The sequence below is a fragment of the Ictidomys tridecemlineatus genome, unplaced genomic scaffold, assembly GCF_052094955.1.
Source record: "Ictidomys tridecemlineatus isolate mIctTri1 unplaced genomic scaffold, mIctTri1.hap1 Scaffold_54, whole genome shotgun sequence".
NCBI lineage: Eukaryota > Metazoa > Chordata > Mammalia > Rodentia > Sciuridae > Ictidomys > Ictidomys tridecemlineatus.
Genome location: NW_027523576.1, coordinates 826,987 through 844,486, shown reverse-complemented (window position 1 = coordinate 844,486; position 17,500 = coordinate 826,987). Strand labels below are relative to the sequence as shown.

Below are 17,500 nucleotides of genomic sequence, written 5' to 3'. Positions count from 1 at the left end.
CTATATTACCGTAAAATAAGAATATTCACCATAAATTTTAAAATTTTTCAGGGATGATTAAGTAGGGAGAAAGGAAAGGTTGTAATTTCCTTTTGGAGTATACTTTACCAAATCTCTATAATCCATAAATAGCCCCAAATAGAAAAAGAAAAAATTTCTGTGTCTGACAAACAAAAGAATTTGCCAGGTGCTTTTTGTTTTGTTTTGTTTTGTTTTGTATGTGTGGTGCTAGAAATGGAACCCAAGGCCTCACACATGCTAGGCAGGTGCTCTACCACTGAGCCACACCCCCAGCCCATACATACATTTTTTAAACATCCAGAAACAATAAGCTTACTGAAATAATTTCAAATATCTATAGATGAATTTCTCATTCTTAGACTGGATAACAGGTAAAGCTCATAATTAAGCAAATAAATGCAATTGAAAATATATAAATATTCATTTTACTTCTAAGGGTTTTATAATTTTAAAAATGTTATTGATAGGGGCTGGGGATGTGGCTCAAGCGGTAGCGCGCTCACCTGGCATGCGTGCGGCCCGGGTTCGATCCTCCAGCCCCACATACAAAGATGTTGTGTCCGCCAATAACTAAAAAATAAATAAATATTTTTAAAAATGTTATTGATAGGAAGATAAATGAATGTGGAATTAGAAGTGTTTGGTCATATTAATTCCTACTGCTTATTAGGAGTTTATACGAACTCAGGCACCTGGTTTTATCTTTCTGAATGTCAGTCAATTCATGTGTAAAATAGGGATAATAGTACTTACCCTGCCAACGCCCCAAAAGCGTTGAAAATTGGAAACAGAGTATTAATGTTGGGAAGAACATGGGCATTTTAGTTAGAGTCTAAGAGAGCTAAGGTTAGGATCTCAGTTGTGACCCTTACTAATCTTGTGACCTTGTGCCACCGATAGAGTCCCTCACACCTTGGGATATTTTCATCTGTGGACAAGGGTTCTGAAATTCCTGATACTTCAGAACCATTCAGAAAAATGATATTTCCCTTCTCTTCATCCCTGGCTATCTCAGTTATGTTGAGATCAAATAAGATCAAATACAAAAATATTGCGTTATTCTCTGTACTATACTTTATGCCTGGAATTTTTTAAATTAAAAAAAAATGGTGTTAGAAACCTGAGATGCCCTGAAATCTAAGAATGTAAGTACTGGAAATTATCTTTTTGTTTTGTTTTGTTGTTTTGATTTTGTTCTGGGGATCGAACCCAGGGCCTTGCACATGCTAAGTATGTGATCTGCTGAGCTACACCCTATGGCCTGATCTCAGAATTTATCTAAATGTCATATGTTCTTGTAAAATAAAAGCAGTCCAAGACAAGGAGTAGCAGCTACATTTACCTTAAACAAAACTATGAATTTCTTGCCTAATTTAGAAAATAAAATAAAAGCTTGCCATGGTAGCTCACACCTGAATCCCAGGGACCTGGGAGGCTGAGGCAGGAGGATCACAAGTTTGAGGCCAGCCTCAGCAATTTAGTAAGACCCTGTCTCAAAAGAAAAAATAAAAAGGGCTGGAGGTGTATCTCAGTGGTAGAGCACCCCTGGATTTTATCACTAGTACCAAAAAAAAAAAAAAAAGACTTATCTTTTTAAAAAGTGAAAATGATAAACAGGTGAAGTGACTCCCTCCTGATCCTGCCCCCAGTTTTTTCCACTCCTGTGGAAATCACAGTTAAGCGGACTTCTCTGTGGTAAGTCTTTCAGCAATCATTTTTCCCTCTAGATGGCAGCAAGTATTAATCAAACTTGAGCAAATCTGTTGAAAGGATAGTAGCATTTTCAACAAGAAAAATGGGTGGTTATTTTAAGAATTATGAGAAAGAGTACGAATTCTTTGTTTTTATGTTTTAAAAGCAGTTACATTGTTATATTGTCTAAAACTCCAAAATTGTCTTGCACTTTGCAAATTGAAATAGAATTCCTCAATTACTTGCAAGTTAAATCTTTAAAAGGAATATGCAGGAGTTAAAAAGATGGACATTTCTGGGAAAAATTGAATTTAAAATTAAATTTCTGTTATACTTTACTAGCAACTTACCTTATAATTGAGGAGATACCATGTTTTGATTTCTAGTACAGACTTACGTTTCTGAGTCATTTAGTCATTTGCTGTGTGTGTGTGTGTGTGTGTGTGTGTGTGTGTGTGTGTGTGTGTGTGTGTCTGAGCAAGTCACCACTGTACTACATCCCAAGCCCTGCAAATATTTTTTAAGTGAAGAACCATGGAATTTAAATTACTTAATAGAACATGTGAACAATCTTTTGTAAGTTAAAAAAAAAACAAAAACACTAAAGCAAGTTAAAGTCAGTTCCCTAATTACTTTGACATAATTTGGGATTTTTGCATTTCACTTGTTTTTCATGTATAGATGATTTTGTAACATTTAAAATTTTTTAAAAAAATATCTAGTTTCCAGTTTTAGTTGGACACAATTCCTTTATTTTATTCATTTATTTTTATGTGGTGCTGAGGATCAAACTCAGGGCCTTGCACGTGCTAAGTGAGCACTCTACCCCTGAGCCACAACAATAGCCCTAACATTTTTTATACCTTTATTTTATTTATTCATTTTTATATGGTGCTGAGGATAGAACCCAGTGCCCTGCATGTGCTAGGCAAGTGCTCTACCACTGAGCCACAACCCTAGCCCTGTAGAGATAATTTTGTTTGAAGTTTCTTTTTATCTTTCAGGGCTCTAGAGATGGAACCCAGGGCCTCAGGCATGCTAGCCAAGGTGTCTACCACTGAGCTACACCCCAGCCAGTAATGCAGCATTGGTTTTTTTGTAATAGCTTTATTAAGGTATACTTCACATACCATAATTCAACCATTTAAAGTGTAAAGTTCAGTGGTTTTTAGTATATTTACAGTCCTGTAACTATCACCATATTAGAGTTGTATTTATTTATGTATTTCAAATGGGAAAAATCCCCCTGGTATAAAAGATCCCTGAACTGGGAATTGGAAAACCTGGTTTACTAGTTTTGGCTCTTCCCTGCTGTGAACCAGCCTTTGGTTTTCTAGCCTTTGAAATGCAAAGATTGAGCCATTCATTTAGTTATTCAAAAGACAACTAAGGTTCTTCTTTGTGCATGCCAAAAAAAAAAAAAAGACCCCCCACATTATTTGTCCTTGAAGATCCCCCAGTCCAGTAGATAGATAAGGTTTGATCCCATTCTTGTGTTCCGCCCTTCTTCATTTTCAAGCAGTGACTATTTAGAAGAGTCACCCCTCCTGACCATTTGGAATCAAAAAGTTCTGGCCAACGGTTGAGTAGTTCAGCACTAGGTAGGGTTGCCTTCTTTGTAACTGAAACTTCACTCTTCACAATTCAAGTAGTCTTTCCCAGTGACTGTTATAGAGATGGAGGGTGGCTTTCTTTTTTTCTCTGTCTTGAAAGGTACTCACAAATCTCTCCTTTTAAAGTCCCTCCGAGCTTTGTCCCTTCCTCTCTGCAGTCAGGATCTGCACCCTGGCATTAGAGCTAATGTTATCTATGCAGTTCAGGTCGGGGCATTCCCAGTAAGGTACAAACAGCTATTCACAACTCTGAGGACTTTCTTCTTTTCCCAGGCCTCTCTGGCAGTGCCCCAAGCATTCACTGGCTTTTCACTCTGAACAACAAATTACAGTGCTGCCGAGACAAGTTCCTAGTTCACCTTTCGTTGAAGAACCAGATCAGCACAGTAGCAGAGCCTTCAGAATTCACGTTTTCCCTTTGAGTAAGGATGCTTTTATTTGCACTCTCTTCACCTTAAGTACTGGACTGCTTTCTTCCAACCTAAGTAGAACAGATTTCTTGGAGAACAATTGGTTATTCTGTTAACTAGGAGAAAATCTTCCAAACTTATTCTTTTGTTTGCCTCTTTGAGTATTTAGCGCCTTAAAATAGCCTCTGATTTCACTGGGTTTCTGTAATAGCCAGAGAGAGAGAGAGAGAGAGAGAGAGAGAGGGAATAATTATGATAAGGACTGGTGAATTAGGATGAAGACTGAAGGGTAGGAATATGGAAGCAGAATGGTATCACAGGGGACACATCAGGGGACTGGACCTCGCTTGGTCCATTGTGTCACTTCTTAGAGAAAGGTATTTGACTTCTCTAGCCCTCAGTTTTTCCACCAGTAAGTTGAGTAAGTTGCCTTCCTAGATCACTGATTCCATATGGAATACAAATTTTACTTCTAAGGTGTTGTAGGATTTTAAAAATTTCAGGAGCTGGAGATGCAACTCAGTGGTTGAGTACTTGCCTAGCATATTTATAGCCCCCAGTTCAATTTCCACATTGAAAAAAAATTGTTTTATTAAACTTCTGTCAAAATAAGTCAAGCAGAATACATCCCTAACTGAATGCATGATGATAACTCAAAATATTTAGAACTTGAATTGCATAGTGCAAGGGTGTGGCCCTGGTTTTGCCATTGGTTCATTGTGCAACCTTAGGCGAGTCTTGTTCCTGGGCTGTTCCTTGGTGTTATACTCTGCAGATGATGGCAAAGATACTAAACTCACCCAAGCCAAAAGGCTTAATTAAGGTCTATTAAGTTCTCATAATTATAAGGGTGGAGGAGGTGATATTGAACCAAGTGGCTTACCTATCATATATGAGGTATAGATGTTGGAAATATTCCCTTAGAAAAAAGGTGGATAACACAAGGCAAAAGTTAGAATTTAGGTTGTTAAGCTTGATTTATAGTTATGTCTTATGGTGCTACCACTTTTTTTTTTTTTAAACAACAAAAAACTAACATCATTCTCCTCTTTCCAGTAGAACTTTATTTTGGAGTTTCTTAGAGTGTGCCTTTTGTATGCCATCTTAATGCATTATTATTTGGCAAAAAACAATTTTATATGCCCTGTTTTCTATTAAAGGAGGAAAATTTATCAACAACACCAAGTTGTTTAGAGACAGTTGATACATTTCAGATATCTATGAGTCCTTATTAAGGTCTTCTAGACTCTTTTCTTTGTATAGAAAATCAGTCAGTAGCAGATGTTTTAAAAAGATTATGGTGGGAATATAAATTGATATAACCATTCTGAAGAGCAATTTGGTAATTCTCCTTCTAAGCAGAATAGCTAAAAGTATTCTCAAAATTTGGTCTCTGGCTGGGCACTTTAGTGCATGCCTGTGATCCCAGTAATTCAGGAGGCTGAGGCAGGAGGATCACAAGTTCGAGGCCAGCATCAGCAACTTAGTGAGATCCTGTCTCAAAATAAAAGGGACTGGGGAGGTGGCTTATTGATTAGGCACCCAAGAGTTCAATCACCAAAAAAAATTTTTAAAAGGCAGGGGGAAAGGTGTCCCTGAACCCAAAACAGCCTCAACATTTTCTAGGACCTTGTTAGAAATATACATTTTCAACCTTCCTGCAGGGCAACTGAATCAGAAGCTTTGGGGTTTGGACCCATTATTATGTGTTTTAATAAACTCTCCCATGATGTTAATGCTAGCAAAGATGAAAACCCCTGGCTTAGAGAAATTCATTGCCTGTGTACCAAGTAGCACACCAAAGGAAGCTCACTTCAGCTAATGTATTATGTACCGTATCTCATTTGATCTGTTAACCCCATTTTATTGATAAGGAGCAATGTCCATCAACACAGCTAGGAGGAGATGGAGCTGAGACTTGAACATATTCTCTTAACTAGAGTGCATTTTGTGTGTGTGTGTGGTGTATGTGTCTGTGTGTGTGTGTAAGTAATTGGGGATGGAACCCAGGGCCTTACACATGCAAAGCAAGCACTGTACCACTGAGCTACATCCCCAGCCCTACCTTACTGTTTTTAAAAACCGAGACTCTGAGAACAGACTGGAGCTCTAATGTATTTAATGGATTTGGAGACAGTCAAAGACAGCTGCTTCTGACATGGATTTTAGACAGTCAAAGACAACTGCTTCTGACATATATTTAGGAGAATAATGCTTTGTATTGAGCAAAGCACGAACTCAAACATTTACATTTATTGTTGTTTTCAATCTTTGACAATTCCTTGATACAAATCTGTTATCCCTATTTTATAGATGATGACTTAAGTTCTGGGAAGTTAGGTCATTTGCCCAAACTCACACAGTTTGTAAGTACATGGATTTGAGCCCAGATCTATATTTAAAACCCACGATCTTTCAATTGTAGCTAATTTTCTTTCCATTTTCCTTCACCGAGTTTCAAATCTGTGTATCTAAAAATCATAAAGCATAAACTGCCTAGGTTATTTGTGGGCAAGAAGAGAGGTGAGTTCTGAGTAAAGAAAATGCCTTCTCTCACTAGAAAATTTAAAAACTGAGATGAAAAAATAAAAATATTGATATTCCCAAAGGATGTTTATTCTTTTTCAAAGCCTGTGGTGAGTTTGCTCATTTAAAAAGAATATTAATTTTGTTTTCTTTGGCATTCTGATCCCTTCCTATGTGATAGATTTCTCTGATTTTGGCATAAGAGGAGATTCTGGGATTACTTATTAGAATAGTAATCATTTCATGTCAACCAAACTAATATTCCAAGATCCTCAGTGGTCGGCATCTGGGATGGTTCCAGCTATATGTGTCAACCTGTGGCTTGAGCAATACTCCTCTTCTAAAATTTTTCTTCTGAATGTTTGCCTTTTCCAGGTGAAAATTATCGCAATGAATGAAAACGTCATCCTTAGGTCAGCACTTGATAAAAATCTGAAGAGCGCTGTGACTGCCGCTTTCCTCATGCTCCCCGAAAGCTTTTCTGAGGAAGACCTCTTCATAGAGATTGCTGGACTCTCCTACACTGGTTAGTGTCCTGTGTGTCCAAACCTTTTTCAAGAAGGAGATTTGTCATTTGAACGCTATGCAAATAGCTTGCTCCTCACCCTGCCCAGGGACTGCAGTGGTCTTATTTCTAAATTCTATCACTTCCTGTGTCACTTACTGCAGTAGCTTTCTGATTTGCCTCCCTACATCCAGTGTCTCCCGTCTTCTCTCCACAACCCTCCAGATTTTATTTTAATATTTATTTTTTAGAAGTAGTTGGACACAATGCCTTTATTTATTTATTTTTATGTGGTGCTGAGGATCCAACCCAGGGCCTCGCATGTGCTAGATGAGTGCTCTACCACTGAGCCACAATCCCAGCCCCCCTCTAGATATTATCCAAGGGTGATTTTTGGTTGTTGCTATTGCTTATTTTTATTTTGAAATGATTGCAAATCTACAGAAAGGTTTTGAGAATAATAACAGAAAATTCCCATAAACCCATTTTCCTGATCCACCAATTTTAACATTTTACTATATGTTTTCTCATTCTCTCTGTACCAGTGGTTTTCAAAGTCAGTATGCCTCTGAGGGCTTCTTGAAACAACTGGAGGGCTGGAGTTGTGGCTCAGTGGTAGTGCATTTGCCTAACATGTGTGAGGCACTGCTTTTGATCCTCAGCACCATGTAAAAATGAATAAATAAAATAAAGGTATTGTGTCCATCTACAACTAAAAAGATTATTGGAAAAAAAAAAAGAATGTGGTGGGGCATACCTTAATTCCAGTGATTTGGGAGACTGGGGCAGGAGATTGCAAGTTTGAGGCTAGCCTCAGCAACTTAGTTAGACCCTATTTTAAAATAAAAATAAAAAGGGTTGGGAGTGTAGCTCAGTGGTAAAACACCCCTAGATTCAATTCCTAGTACTGCCAAAATAAAAAATTAATTAAAAAACAGATTATTGACCTTAACCCAGACAGCTGATTTAGTAGGTTTGGGAAATGGCCTAAGACCTTATATTTCTAACAAGGTTCTGGGGTGATGCTGATGCTCCTCTCGGGACCCTGCTTTCTATTGCTCTTTCTGTATATAAATGTACTGTGTTGTTGTTGTTGATGTTGTTTTTCCCTGAAGTGTTTGAGGTCATACATATCATGTCCAAGTTAGACCATAACCATAGTACAGTTACCAAATTCAGGAAATTTAATACTGATGCAGCAGGTCAAGGTGGCCCACATCTATAATCCCAGTGATTTCAGAGGCTGAGGCAGGAGAATCTCAAGTTCTAGGCAAGTCTCAGCAATTTAGTGGCACCCTATCTCAAAATAAAATAAAAAGGGCTGGGAATGTAGCTTAGTGGTAAAGCACCCTTGAGTTTAGTCCCCATGATGATGATGGTGATGATGATAATTTTGATCAAACTGATAATCCATATTCCAAATATCAGGCATTCCAATAATGTCCATTATAACATGTTTTTTCTAAAGTACATGACCTAGTCAAAAATCATATACTGAATTTAGTTGTACCTCTCTTAGTTTTTATTGTATCGTCTGGTGGTGGGGACTGAGCCTCAGGCCTCATGCATGCTAACCTCACTTTCCCTTTTCTTACATGACATTCACATTTCTGAAGTCTACAGACCAGCAACATTTGCCTCTTTGTAACCAGTGTTTCCTCCCTTATATGCAGTCTGTTTGTATGAAGGTCACAGAAATTTCCTGCTTCTTACCAAACTTTCCCTCCTGAATTAAGCGCCCATGGAAGAGTTTTGCTCAAACCAGTCTTTACTGCATTGGTCCAAAGTAGTGATTTTCCAAATCCTTTTACTCCACAGGAAGGAAAAGCTTTCCCTTCTTCCCCATTCATTTAATATATTTGTTTGTTAATTTGTCTAAATGTTGATTTCTTTCCCTTTCCGCCAGTTGTGTTCCTCAGAGATGGGAACAGGTCCTATAAAGGGTGAGGGGAGAGCTGAAAGGTTGGGGCCCCTGGTTCCTCACCCAAGCTGCAGCCAGAGGAGCATCACATTTGCCTGTTTCATACAGTGAGGTCCCGTGTAAGATCTCAGTTACAAACTGAGGATGTAGCTCAGTGGCAGAGGCCTTGCCCAGCATACACAAGGCCCTGGGTTCCATCCCCAGCACCATTAAACAAAAAAGATTTTTTTTTCTTTCATTGACAAGAAAAATTATCTGCTACTTAAAAAGTTTAAAAACCACTGTCTTAAATCAATTATGTCTTTCCCAGTTTCTTAAGTGTAAGTCAGAGGACTCGGTCCTCAAAACAGCTTATTTATTCTCCAAATCTCAACACAGATAATATTTCATGGAAATTTAATGCTGTAAGAGCCTTCAGAGGTCTTATTCTTCTTTCTTCTTCTTAAAATGCATCTAGCACAGCACAGCTGTATTTGCAACACTGGAAAGAACAGAAGTGAAGTAACCTTGACCTTTTTTTGCTTCCAGCTTCACCTGGCAGCATCCATGCCCTTCATCAAGAGACAAAGAGTAGGCCTGAGGCCGGGGCTCAGTGGTAGAGCGCTTGCCTAGCATGTGCGGCACTGGGTTCACTCCTTAGCACCACATATAAACAAACAAAATAAAGGTGTGCTGTTCATCTACAAAAAAAACAAAAAGACAAAAAAAGAGGCAAAGAATAGCGTGACTACTTATCAGAATAAATGGGTCCACGTGCATGCAGTGAGTGGGAAAAGAGAGTCCATTTTTGGAGTTGTTCCCTCCCTAAACTCCCACGTGGAAAAAAGCATCACAGAAGCCTTTTGTGGTGCTGGAGATAGAGCTCAGTGGGTAGAGTGCTTGTCTTGCATGCACAAGGCCCTGGCTCAATCCCCAGCACCTCAAAAAGAGAAGAAGCCTCTTGTGATGGGTAGACTTTGAGAGAAGATGAGACTGCTCTCTGGGGCCCACAGTGTTACCTCTCTTATTTTTTTCTCCCATGTAATAACATCTGCATAGTTCAAGGTGGATTCTGGCTGGAAGCTCTCTTTAATAAGTTCTGAATATTGACTAGAGAGTAATGGAACTACTTTTACCTGTCTGTTGACTCTTTTAGTCCTGGGAATTGAATCCAAACTTCATGCTTGCTGAACACATGCTCAGCCACTGAGCAATGTCCCCAGTCTTTGATTTTCTTAAGTGTCATTCAAGTTGCTATAAATCTGTAGCTGAGTTTTGCTAGAACTAGACTGGTAAGGGTAGAAAAGGATGTAGGTCCCGTGAGTAGGTCATTTTCACAGCTTTGAGACTTGCTTCAGGCATTGTGTCAAAAGGCCAATTTTCCTCCTGTCTTTCCTAGGCTTCTGAGAACCTAGTATCCTTGAATTGAAAGAATTCTGACCGTTTGTTAAATCCAAATCTCCCAGGACCTCAGAATATTCCAGTATTTAAAGTACCCACCCAGCCTCTCTTTGATTTACAACTTTGACATTTTCTATCTTTTCCCAGTTGAGAGATTATATGGGGTCCCTTGCCTGTGAAGTTCAACATTTCTCCTTCCAGGAGAAGAGAAGAGGAAGGGATAGAGAAAATAGTGCCTCTCTGCGATAATTGGACAAGTTCCTGCTAGTAGTTACTGGCAGAGTCAAGATCTGTCGGTATTACTATGAATAATAATAACCTGTACATTTTATTTAGTACTTAAAGGTCACTTTGACTGCTCTGGGGCCCCTATTTATGGCAGCATTATTGTAAATGATGGGTGAGAAAGGAGTAGGTGGAGGAAGAAGGCCTGCAAAATTAGGGACGAGAAAGCTTTCACTTATTCTTAGAAGTCAGCACTTCAGTAAACAGGAAAAGAATACCAAATGACTTTGAAATAGTCACCTGGAGCTTTCTTAAGTAAGTGCAAACTATAAAAATGACTAATTTTAGGTAACGATCCTGGCTTAACATTTATCAAATGAGTCAGCGACTCATACCCAAAGAGCTGAAGATAGAACTTCTGCTCTAAGGAACTTCACACTAGTAAACATGTGCAGGCACGGTGAGTCAGTGGTGAACTGAAAAAACAGCATATGTCAAGAAGACGAGGGTACGTCTAGGGGAAGGGTCCATGACCTTAAGTCTATGGCTGGAGAAAGCCACACTCACTATTGTATGCCAGGAGCTACCCTCGATATTTGGGATGTGATAACTAGTTTAATAATCCTCATGAGAGCCTTTTGATTTGGTTGCTGTGTTATTGTCCCATCTTACAGATGAGAAAACTGATGCTCAGAGAGGTTACCTGACCGTCGTACCTCATCTAGTACATGGTGGACCTACCACCAGCTTTCTGAAGTTGCTTGACTCTTTCCAAGCCCCCCATTTTCTTATTTATAAGGTAGAAATAAGTATCTCATAAAGAAGTTTTTAGTGAGATAATATATATAAAAGTCCTAGCATCTTATCTCATTGATAGTACTCAGAAAATGGTTGTTACTGTTTTGTTTATTTACTGTGGTATTTGGGTTTGAATCCAGAGGCTCTTAACCACTGAGCTATATCCCCAGTTCTTTTTATTTTTTTTATTTTGAGACCAGGGTCTCACTAAGCTCCTGAGGCTGGCCTTGAACTTGTGATCCTTCTGCTTCAGCCTCCCTTAGTAGCTAGAATTTCAGGTGTGTGTGTACCGTACCCACTGATTGATTGATTGAATGGTGCTGGAGATTAAACCCTGGCCTCATACTTGCTAGGCAAGAACTTGACCACTGTGCTATATCACCAGCCCAGCCAGAATTAGAAAACGTGTTACATGTTGACAAAAAATGTTCAAATTAGAAAATTTAGGTGGATGGGAACTTGTCAGCCCTAGTTCATCTGTCCATTTAAGGTCCTTAAGGAGTGAAAAAACACCTCCTAGCACTGTCCAGGGAGAGAATGAATGGACTGCTGTCCATGCCAGATTGCCTGAACACAGGCAAGCTGACTTCTAGGAACAAGCAAAGCAGTGAGGGAGTTGCCAGTCGATTCTTGGGGGAGGAAAATCAGTGTGTGCGCCCGCGCTCTAAAGCAGGAGTAAACTTCCTCATGCCTGGATTCTGGTGAAAGCCAGTAGGGAGACATGTTTTTCTCTGGAGTGAACAGATTTATTCTGTGATGTAATACTTTCCAGAACTTTGCCAGTAGTGCCACTGGGTGCTCTGGTCATGGGGGCAGGGGGACTCAGAGGATTCAGGAGGCCACATCAGGATTGGGAGGCCTGCTGTCTCCTTGACCGACTTAACCTTTGGTTGAGGCCACAGCTGGAACCTCTGTGACAAGTGTATACTTGATTATTTCTGAAAAGGTAGCATTTCCAAAGGACACAGATCATGAGTAACGTCTGACTCCCTGGTGACTCCTGTGTCGGGATTCTCTTAGTGCTTTACACGTATCAACTCATTCATTCCCTCCAACGGGAAAGCTCATTCCTATATGGCTCCCATTTTATGTTTGAGGGTGCTGTAGCTCGTGTAAGTGCCAGTCTGTGATTTGAATTCAGAGAGTCTAATCCCAGAACCCTTGCTCTCACCCCCCACTGTTCCGTGAAGGGTACGCGCTGGGTCACAGCTGGGACAGTTCTCCTCATGGTCCTGCTGGCTCCCAGGGCTCCCACAGGCTTCCATCCTGGATTATCTGAGGTCTTCCCTGCTACCCCAATATTGCCTGTTGTTTTTCCATGCCCCCCACTTTTTTCCTCTACAACATTTTCCACTGTCTGACACACATACATTTTATTTATTGGTTGGTTTAATTTGTCTTTGGGAGGAAAGGAATTTTTGTCTTTGTTTGTGTTTCCAGGATTTGGAGGAGGTTGGTGCTGGGGATTTATACCTCTCTAAAGTAGAAAAAAGAAAAATAATTCAGATTTATATAACAGTACTTCAGTAGTTTATTCTTACCTCACCCTCTTCTGTGTGTGAGTTGGTGCAGTACAGTGTCTTTCCTGCAGCTATGGAGATATTTTTGAGAATGCCTTTTGAGTAATGCATTAGGCTGGCTCTTAGAAAAACTGCCTTAGGTTTCTTTTATTTTTTGGTTTATTAGCAGTACTGGGGATTAAATTACCAGGTGTTCTACCACTGAGTTTATATTCCCAGCCCTTGCTTTCTTTTTTTATTTTGAGACAGGGTCTCACTAAGTTGCCCAGGCTGGACTCAAACTTGGCATCCTCCTGCCTCAGGCTCCCAAGTACCTGGGTTTAAAAGAATGTGTCATGGCTTGCTTTACTCATTTTTTAAAATACAAAGTACTTATTTTGTCCTATTTCAAAAGAATGAAGTTAGATCCCTAACTCATACCACACACAAAATTACTCAAAATGAATCATAGATAGAACAGTTAAATGTAAGAGATAAAACTCTTAAAAGAGTGACTTTAGATTAGAAAGATGATTTCTCAGATATATTCCAAAATGTATACCAAAAGCAGAAACAATAACAGAAAAAAAATAAGACCACATAAAAATTAAAAACTTGTGCTGCAAGTAATATCATCAGGAAAGTAAAAAGCAACTAACAAAGTAGGAAAAAATTTTTATAAATATATATCTGACAAGGAACTATTATCAAAATATATAAAGAATTCTTTTTTTTAATATTTGCTTTTTTAGTGTTTGATGGACACTTTATTTTTATGTGGTGCTGAGGATCGAACCCAGTGCCCCGCACATGCCAGGCGAGTGCGCTTCCGCTTGAGCCACATCCCCAGCCCCTATATAAAGAATTCTAACAATTACAATAAAAATAACCCAAGTTAAAAACAGGCGAGGATTTTGTCAAACAGAATATATAAATAGACAATAAGCACATGAAAAGATGCTCAACGTTATTTGTATTAGGGAAGTGCCTGTCAAAGCCACATAGACACCACTTCAGAACAAGATAACTGTGGTATCAGGACAGACACACCAGGCGCACGCAGTGGTGCACACCTGTAATCTCATAGACTAGGCAGGTCGAGGCAGGAGGATCGCAAATTCTCAGTAACTTAATGATACCCTGCCTCAAAATAAAAAATTAAAAGAGCTGAGGATTTAGTTCCATGGTAGAATGCTTGTCTATCATGTTTAAGGCCGTGGGTTCAGTCCTTAGAACTTCAAAAAGAAACTATCTAGTTTGGGCTACAGTCCTTGAACTACCACATAAAATCCTGCACTGAACAAATTGTGTCATTTGCTGCCTGAGGTAGGGCCTAGATCATTGTTATCTCCAGTGTCTAACACAGCTCTTGGGGCTTAGTAGCCACCCAGATGTTCAGTGAACTGAAATAACAGCAATATTGTGACTAATTTTTAAAACAGCAATATTGTGACTAATTTTTAAAAAGGAAAAGTTAACCAATAATTGTTATCTTAGATGCAGGGCTTCCTCTCTCTTCTATCCTTTGCCTATCCTGTGTTTCTTTTTTGGTTTTGGTACCAGGGATTAAACCCCAGACCCAGAGGCTCTTTACCACTGAGCTAGCTACATCTCCAGCCCTTTTCGTTTTTTATTTGGGGATGGTGTCTCACATAGTTACCCAAGTTGGCCCCAAACTTGGAGTCCTCCTATCTCAGCCTCCTAAATTGCTGGGATTACAGGTGTGCATCACGGTGCCAGTTTGCCCATCCTATGTACAAATCTTACTATCAGCAGTATCTGCTTTACTACTTAACAAAATATTCTCTAATACATTAGCTCTGTAAATCTGAAAGCAACTGTGAGGTAGTGGAATTAGTAGGATTGTAAAGCCATTTGACAGAGAAGGAAATTGACTCAGAAAAGCTAAATAACTTGACTCAAATCACCCTGGGACATTGCCAACCTTGGAAGAATCTTTCCCTGGTGCTGTGCACCCCTCTCCCACCCTCAAGTTCAAAATTATGCCCCTGGCTGCTGGTTGCATGCCTGGATCACAGAGATATAGATGGTTTACAAATCTCTGAGCATCAAATCCAAAGAGAGATTATTCTTTTGTTTGCCTTATTGAATTATTCTGGCAATTCTCTGGGTAGAACATTCAAGAGTTAAAACCAGCAATAAAGATAAAATAAAAGCTAAGAATCAGTTTTTCTCAATCTGTTGCAAACAGATCTCTAAAGATAAGAAAATTGATTCTTATGATCAGATGCTGGTTCACACTGTGCCCATGATTTTATTCACTTTGTTCTGAAGAAACAAGTAATCAGCCCGTTTACCTACCATCCCCTGTGGCTGGGCTCGGGGTTCTGCTGTGCGGCAGTTGGAGAAATTCAATTCAGCAGACATTTATCCATGTGCCTTCTCTGTGTCAGGCAGTGTAGGAGGGGCCAGGGTTGCAGAACTGAATGAGCCTAGTCCTTGTTCTCAGAGTCCAGGGTGTTCTCTAGGTCCTATAGTCATGGCATGCAGTTGTTCTTTAGGGAGAGGTTTGGAATTCATTTGCTTTTACATTTTAATCAATTGAGTACATGTTGTTTTATATGATGGTTATAATTTTTAATGGTGTTACACTGTTCCTCCATGATAGGATATGGATTTACCATCATAGCTTATCCATCTACTATCTAAACTCTAAGAACTTTGTGTGTGTGGAAAGTATAGAAAGAAAAGGATTAACATGGATATTTAGGACTCAGCAGTGGTGCAAAGTAATCTTTCATTTCAGGGGCAGCCCTGTGAAATTTAGAGTTTGATGACATTTCATCCCTTCAAAGATTAATAGGAGTTTTCAATAAAAGCATCAGGGTTTGCACATTTGGAAGTTAACCCAGCCACATCTCCATTCACATTTGTCATCACACCTGTATGTCTTGTGAATTTATTTTTAAATGTTAGAAGTAATACATCAGCATTATAGAAGTGAGGAAAAATGGCAGAGGAAATGGTTGCCTAAAATGTTAACTACTCTGATACTGAGAGACACTTGGACCTTGGGCACCTTATCTCTGAACCTTAATCTCCTCATCTGTAAAACTGGAATCATTTCAACTTTATGAAGCTTTGCTAAGGCTAAGAGGTAGCACAGAACATATATCCAGAACCCAGAATAAGTGTATATTTTATTAGAGCAAAAATAACTTCTTTTGTGTGCATGGTGCTGAGGATGGACCCACATCTGTGCGTGCGAGGCAGGCCCCCTGCCACTGAGCTTCCCTGTAACCCCCCATCTTTATAAGATCCCTTTGTCTAGTTGTTCATGGTTTTTCTTTTTTGCAGTTTTTTTTTTGTTGTACTTCTGAACCCTCATTATATACAACCCACATTATTATACGACCATTTTCCATGTTGCTATATATGATGGCTGTAATTTTTAATGGTGGTACACTGTTGCTCCGTGATAGGATATGGATTTACCATCATAGCTTATCCATTTACCCTATTGTGCATTTGGCTTGCTTCCAGTGCAAATAACACTTCAACGAACAGGGTTTCTGTTGTTCTTGTGGTGCTGGAGAGCAAACCCAGGGTCTTACCCATGTCAGACAAGCACTCTAACCCTGAGCTATGTCCTCAGCCCATTTATTTCAGGGGGAGGGGCTACCAGGGATTTAATTCAGGGTCACTTGACCACTGAGCCACATCCCCAGCCCTATTTTGAATTTTATTTAGAGACAGGGTCTCACTGAGTTGCTTAGCACCTCATGATTGCTGAGGCTGGCTTTGAACACCTGCCTCAGCCTCCCAAGCCACTGGGACTACAGGTGTGTGCCCCTGCGCCCAGCCTCAGCCGATTGTTGATATGTTCATACTTCCTGGGAAGTCTTAGGCAAGTACTTAATCTCTGTGGTGGTTGCCTTGTCTACTAACTGGAGAAGGAATGGTCTGTCAGAGAGGAGAGCTACATGGGTGAAATGGGGAAGCACAACAGCCCGGGGAGCAGTGCCTGATGTGTACCAGATGTTTAGTAAACATTACCTCTTATTTCTCTAGGCTTGCTCACCAGCCTTGGGGTTTCTTGATTCATTGCCCTCCAAGGATTTTGGCAGTTTCTGATGTCAACAGCAGTATGTAAAAGGACCAGTTTCTCAACACCCTCATTAGCAGTGATCCTTGGTTTTAACTATGTACTCTCTGTCCCTTTAAAATAGGGTAGCAGCAGGTATACAGCACTTGCCTAGCAGAAGTGAGGCCCTGTTTTTTATCCCTCACTATAATCAATCAGTCAGTCAAATTGGAACAAAATAACAAATTCATTCAAAGTTGGGCAGTGTCTTATGGTGGGATCTCTTCTGCACCTTCACCTGAAGAGTCAATGCCTATGCCAAGGTCAAGTTCCTCAGGGTGTTTAGAATTCTGGTTTTCTGAAACCTATATCCCCAGCTGCATTCTACCAAATTATTGTGTAAGTTGGACCTTTGAAACTTAAAAAACCAGCGTATTTTATTTCTTACTGAAATGCAGCCTCTCTGGATAAATTATAAAGAAGAGAGATTTATTTGAGGTCATGCTTCTGGTTCAAGGCCAAGAGACCACATCTGGTGATGACCCTGCTGGCAGAGTCCCACATGGTGCAGGGCATCACATAGTGATAGGGAACTTACATATGTCTGTCTTCTGGGAGGCTGCCGGTGTTCAGTCACGGGGCCTCCACCCTGACCAACCTATCTAATCCTCATTAATCTCTAAAAGGCCCCACCTCTAAGCCCCAGAGTCAAGTTTCTTCCCTTTTAATACCTCCCCAAAGACATTAAACTCCAACATGAGTTTCAGAGGGGACAAATCCTATTCAGACCATTGGCAGACCTCTTTATATTTTTATTTTTCCTTAAATAAGACACCAGTTGGCTCTAGAAAAATCCATGTGGCAG

The 17,500-nt window shown here is 39.8% G+C and overlaps 1 pseudogene across 1 annotated transcript in view; it reads left to right on the top strand.

The window, feature by feature from the left end:
* Positions 1-17,500, top strand: part of LOC144373964 (phosphatidate cytidylyltransferase, mitochondrial-like) — a 48,622-nt pseudogene that overhangs the window by 8,953 nt on the left and 22,169 nt on the right. The window contains exon 4 of the transcript XR_013433511.1: positions 6,638-6,788. The product of XR_013433511.1 is annotated as a phosphatidate cytidylyltransferase, mitochondrial-like (transcript). The remainder of the gene's footprint in view (positions 1-6,637; positions 6,789-17,500) is intronic.